The sequence below is a fragment of the Bison bison genome, unplaced genomic scaffold, assembly GCF_000754665.1.
Source record: "Bison bison bison isolate TAMUID 2011002044 unplaced genomic scaffold, Bison_UMD1.0 scf7180017864331, whole genome shotgun sequence".
NCBI lineage: Eukaryota > Metazoa > Chordata > Mammalia > Artiodactyla > Bovidae > Bison > Bison bison.
Window position 1 is genome coordinate 260,291 of NW_011494903.1, and position 6,492 is coordinate 266,782.

A 6,492-nucleotide genomic window follows, 5' to 3' on the forward strand; every position below is an offset into this window, starting at 1 on the left:
CAAGAAACCATCACAATATTGTAAAGTAATTATCCTCCAATTAAAATAAATTAATTTAAAAAAATGAAGGGAAACAAATGTGTCAAAATAAGGATAAATATAGTAGATTATCCTTCTCATGAATTTTTTCAATCATGATGGATTGTTGAAACAAAATTATAACACCATCTGATGTTGGGTTTCATGTATACAGAGAAATAGATAAGAAAACTGTATTTTAAAAGTGGGAGGGTAAAGGGATATAAATGAAAATAAGATTTCTACACTTTACTAGAATTGGTAAAATTATGGCCATAGTACACTGTGATATTACATATGTGTATTTTAATACCTAGAGCAAACATTAAGAAAACTATACAAGGAATTCCCTAGTGGTCCAGTGGTTAGGCCTCTGTGCTTCCACAGCTGGGGGCCTGGGTTCAATTCCTAGTCCAGGAACTAAGATCCTTCATGCCATAAGGCAGGGCAAAAAAAAAAAAAAACTATATAAAAGGATATACTCAAAAAAACAATGCAAATCAAAATGGAATTCTAAAAAAATATTCAAGCAACCTACAATTAGGCAAGAAAAGGAAAACAGAGGAATGAGAAATTGAGGGGAAAACAAAAAGCAAATAAGAAAACATTAGACTTTAGCCCTAAGGTATCAATGACTATGCTAAAGGTAAATAGTATAAATACATGAGTTAAAAATAGCTCTGTATTTTAATGGCATTTAACAGAATGGCTTTTAAAAATACCCTACTATATGTTGTCTACAAGAAACTCACTTCATGTATAACATGGATAGGTAGAAAGTAAAATGATAGAAAAGGATATACTATTTAAACATTAATTTATAAAACTAGGAGTGGCTATATTAATATAAGATAAAGTAGACTTCGGAGCAAACAAAATTATAGGGATGAAGAGGAATATTACATAGTGATAAAAGAGTCAATTCACCAAAAAGACATAACAATCCTAAATGTGTATGCACCAAACACAGGGCTTCAAAACACATGAAGTAAACTCTAATAGAACTGGAAGGAGAAACAGACATATCTATAACTATAGTTGGAAACTTCAATACTCATTCTCAGCAATAGAACTACTAAACATAAAATCAGCAAGATTATACAGCTCAACAACATCATAAAACAAGAGGACCTAATTTATAGGACACTCCACCCAAAAACATAATTCACATTCTTTTCAAATACCATTCACCAAGATAGCTCATATTCTGAGTCATAAAACAAACTTCAACAAAATGTCAAAGAACTGATATCATACAGAGTATGTTCTCAGACCATAATGGAATCAAATTAGAAATCAATAACAAAGTCAACAGGAAAATCCCCCAATACTAGGAAACTAAATAACACATTTTTCATTAATCCATAGGTCGAAAGGAAATCTCAAGGGAAATTTTAAAAAATATACTGAACTGAATAAAACTGAAAATACAACACATCAAAATTTGTGGAATGTAGCTAAAATAGTGATGGCATGGGAATTTAGAACTAAATGCTTACATTAGAAAAGAGGAAAGGTCTCAAATCAATCATATAAGCTCCCATTACAGGAGACTAGAAAAAGAAGGACAAAAGAAAATGAACCCAAAGTGAGCAAGCAGAAGGAAGGAAATAACAAAGATAAGAACAGAAATCAATGAAATTTAAAAACAGGAAAACAATAGAGAAAATCAATTAAACAAAAAGCTGTTTCTCTGAAAAGGTCAATAAAATTTATAAACCTATAGAACTAATTGACTAAGATTAAAGAGAAGACATAAATCACTAATATCACAAATGAGCCAGAGAAATCTTTTCACAGATCCTGCAGCCAATTGAAAGGGAAATAAAGTTCTCAACCCAGTACCCAAAGTCTTTGGAAGAAAGATGCTATGGAAATGTTTGCCTATAGCAAACATATAGTCAATCCGTGACCAAAATATTCATTTAAAAATGTCACTATTTGCTTTTCTCTCCCCCTCTCTCTTTTTTTTTTTTTGGTCCACATTGTGTGGTTTGTGAGATCTCAGTTCCCTAACCAGGGATTGAACCCAGGCCACAGCAATGAAAGCCCAGAATCCTAACCACTAAGCCACCAGAGAACACCCCCAAAATGTCACTATTTGGAAAAGAAACTTGCAAATTATTGTATTTCTTTGACATTAGGAACACCCCCCCCAAAAAAAAAGCTACCATATGATCCAGGAATTCCACTTCTGGGAATATATCCAAAGGAATGGAAATCAGGATCTCATGAAATATCTGCACTCCTATGTTCAAGGTAGCAATATTCACAAGAGCCAAGGTATGGAGGCAACCTAAGTGTGTCAACAGATCAAGTAATGGATCAAGTAAATATGATATATGTGTATATATATATTTATTTATATACCATATATTCAAGAATATCACTCAGCCTTAAAAAAAGAGAAGGAAATCCTATTATTTGTGACAACATTGATGAATCTGGAGGGCATTATGTTACGTGAAATAAGTCAGAGAAAGACAAATACTGCATGGTATCACTTACATGTGAAATTTTTAAGTTAAACTGATAGAAACAGAGAATAGAATAGTGGTTGCCAGGGACTGATGGAGTAGGGAGAACTGAGAGATGTTGGTTTAATGGTACAAACTTCCAGGGGATTCCCGGGTGGTTCAGTGGTTAGGACTCCATGCCTCCACAACAGGGGACACAGGTTTGGTCCTTGGTCTGGGAACTAAGATCCCACATGCCACGTGGGCAAAAAAAAAACAAACAAATTTTCAGCTATAAAATGAAGAAGGTCTGAGACTCTAATGTATAACATTGTGAGTATAGTTGATAATACTATATTGTATAATTGAAATTGCTAAGAAAGTAGAACTTAAATGTTCTCACGAAAGAAAAAGAGAGTAAATATGTGAGATGATGGATGTGGTTTTTTTTGTTTGTTTTTTTTTTTTAAGGAATACTATGGGGAATTCCCTGGTAGTCCAGTAACTAGGACTCTGAACTTCGACTGCAGGGGACATAGGTTCAATCCCTGGTCAGGAAACCAAGATCCTGAATGCCATGTGGTGTAAAAATAAATAAATATATTTTTCTAAAAAAGGAATACTATGAAAAACCCTATGTGTATAAATTCGACAACTTAGATAAAATGGACTGATTCCTTGAAAAACACAAATTATCACAACTCAGAAAATATGAAATTTATAATCTGAATGGTCCAATAACTATTAAAGAAATTAGATTTGTAATTTAAAAGGTCTTGGGAAGAAAAGTTCCAGGTCCACATGGTTTCACTGGAAAATTCTACCAAACATTTAAAGAATTAACACCAATTTTCCACAGTCTTTTCCAGAATATCAAAGAGAAGGGAGCATTTCTGTGTAAGGGGTTTCCAAGACCATCCCTGTGCTCATGCACAATGATTCACTGGGACCTCAGCATACAATCAGACTCAAGGCTATTATTTATTACAGTGAAAGAGAACGGAGCAAAACCTTCAAAGGAAAAAGGCACATGGGCAAAATCCAGAGAAAACCAGGTACAAGGTTCTAAGAGTCCTCTCCCAGTGGAGTCACACAGGATATACTTATGTCCTCCAGCAGAGTTGTGACAACACATGTGAAATGCTGTCTATCAGGGAAGCTCATTAGAAACTTAGTTCCTAGGGCATTTACTGAGAGTTGATCATATAGGCACTCACTGCTTAGCACTTACCAAAATTCCAGACTCCCAGAAGGAAAGCAGATGATCAACATAAACCATACTGTTTGTACAGTTTAGGCAGAGTGGGCTATTCTTATCAGTCCTTGGAATGGGAGGAACTCACCCCAAATCCAAGTTTCCAGATGCCATCAAAGAACCAACTTTGCAAACAGGCCTTTCAAAGGATAACAGTCAGCCTGCTATGTTAACTCTTCCGCACAGCTTGGAAATCAGGAGACTTGAATTTTAGTCCCAGCATAAATCACATTTGTACAAACAGTTTAGGCATAGTGAGTCACTCTTATCAGTTCTGGGGATGGTGGAAATCCTCCTGAAATCCCAGTTCCCAGAGGCCCACCAAGGGCCTGCTATGTTAACTCTTTTCTGTACAACTTCTCTACTCATATTATGAGGCCAGTATTCACCTAATACAAAAACCAGACAAACACACTATGAAAAAACTCTCCAAACTTCTTTTAGGGACTTTGACACAGAAATCTGCAACAAATTATTAGTGATATAGAATCCAGAAAGGTATAAAAACAATTATACCATCACCAAGTAGGGTTTATTCCAGTTATGCAAGATTAGTTAAAAAATCAATATTCAATCAATGTAAACTAAACTATGATATCCACAGGCTATAGAAGAAAAATCATATGTTCATATCAAGTAATGTAGAAAAAGCACCTGACAAAATTCACCATTCATTCATGATAAAAACTCTCAGAAAATTAGGAATAGAAGGGTATCTGCTCAACTTGACAAAAAAAGCATCTACAAAAACAAATACACAGCAACTAACAGTTTTCTTAATGGTGAAAGATGGAATGTTTCCCCCTAATATAGGGAACACGGGAAGGATGTCTGCTCAGGCCACTCTGAAAGTTCTCATCTGCACAATAAGGCAAGAAAAGGAAATAAAAGGCATACTGATTGGAAAGGAAGAAATAAAACTGTCCATATTCATGGACAACATGATTGTCTGTGGAGAAAATCCCAAAGAATCTACCCAAAAAACTGCTAAGACTAAATAATAAGTGGATTCAACAAAGTCAAAGGCTTTCCTCAGCTGCCGCTAAGGTACACGGTCCTTCCAAGGAAGCTAAGGCCCCGCTAGGGTGAGACCCTCACTTCATCTGGGCGACTAGCAGGGTTCCTGGCAGCCCCCACCAGGCACTTGCCTGCACCATACTCGCATGCACCATAGCCTCCTTGGAGCTCGCCTGCATCTACTCGGCCCTCATCCTGCAGGACACAGAGTGTAAGATCAATGCCCTCATTAAAGCAGCCGGTGTAAATGTTGAACCTTTCTGACCAGGCTTGTTTGGAAAGGCTTTGGCCAATGTCAACATCGGGAGCCTCATCTGCAACGTGGGAGCTGGAGGACTTGCCCCAGCAGCTGGTGCTGATCCCGCAGGAGGTCCTGTCCCCTCAGGAGGTCCTGTCCCCTCCACCATTGCTGCCTCAGCTAAGAAGAAAGTAAAAGCAAGGAAAGAAGAATCTGAAGAGTCTAATGATGACATGGGCTTTTGTCTTTTTGACTAAACCTTTTTAGTAACACATTCAATAAAAAGCTGAGCTCTTTGCTGAAAAAAAAAAAAAAAGTCAAAGAATACAAGATCAACACCCAAATTAACTGCATTTCTATATATTAATAAGGAATAAAGAAGGTGAAATTCTAAACACAATATTATTTACAGTCACTCCAAAGAAAATGAAATATGGTATACACTTAACAAAACATGTACACGATCTGCATGCTGAAAATTCCGAAATGCAATGAAAGAAATCAAAGAATATCTAAATAAATGGAGAGATATATATTGTGTTTATGGGTTAGAAGACTCAGTATAGTATAGATTTCAATTTGCCCCAAATTGATCTATAGTTTCAACACAATTCCTATCAAAATCCCAGCAAGGTTCTTGTAGATAGAGACAGGCTTATTCCAAAATTTATATAGAAAGGCAAAAACCTTGAATGGTTAAAACAGTTTTGAAGAAGAATAAAGAAATACATACCTACAGTAATCAAGATTGTTTAGTGTTGTACAGCAGAAACCAATTCAACATTGTAAAGTGATTATCTTCCAATTAAAAATGAATTTTAAGAAAGACTGCTTGGTATTCACAGAGGGATAGACAGGTATAACAGTAAAACAGAATAGTGAACCTAGAAATAGCCCCCAAACAGCCAAATACAACATGCCCAACTGATTTTGACACAGGTGCAAAAGCAATTCAATGGAAGAAAAAATAGTTATTTTAACAAATTGTGTTTCAGCCATCAGACATTCATAGGCAAAAATATGAACCTCGACCTCAAGTTCACATTTTTTACAAAAATTAATTCAAATGAATCATGGCCTTATATATAAAATATAAAACTCTAATACTTTTATGAGGAAATACAAGAGAAAATTTTGTGGGACCTAGGGCTAGGTGAAATTTTTCTCAGACGTGACACCAATTCATCATACATAAATGCAAACGTTGATAATTTGGACTTCATCAAAATTAAAAGTTTTGACCTTCAAAATCTCTTAAGAGGATGAAAAGACCAGTTACAGACTGGGAAAAATATTTGCAGATCACTTATCTGACAGAGAACTTGTATCTAGAATATATAAGGAATTCTCAAAATGTAATGGGCAGGGCTTCCCTGATGGCTCAGTAGTGAGGAATTCGGTTGCCAATGCAGGAAACACAGGTTCAATCCCTAGTTCAGGAAGATCCCACATGCCAGGGAGCAACTAAGCCCCTGTGCCACAACTATTGAGCTTGTGCTCTAGAGCCT

General features: G+C 35.9%; 1 protein-coding gene and 1 pseudogene across 1 annotated transcript in view; one reads left to right on the plus strand and one right to left on the minus strand.

Annotated features, from left to right (window-relative positions):
- The window catches only part of CLCN5 (chloride channel, voltage-sensitive 5), a 274,777-nt gene that overhangs the window by 192,867 nt on the left and 75,418 nt on the right, over window positions 1-6,492 (minus strand). The window lies entirely within an intron of this gene.
- On the plus strand, window positions 3,403-5,241 carry LOC104998585 (annotated as a pseudogene).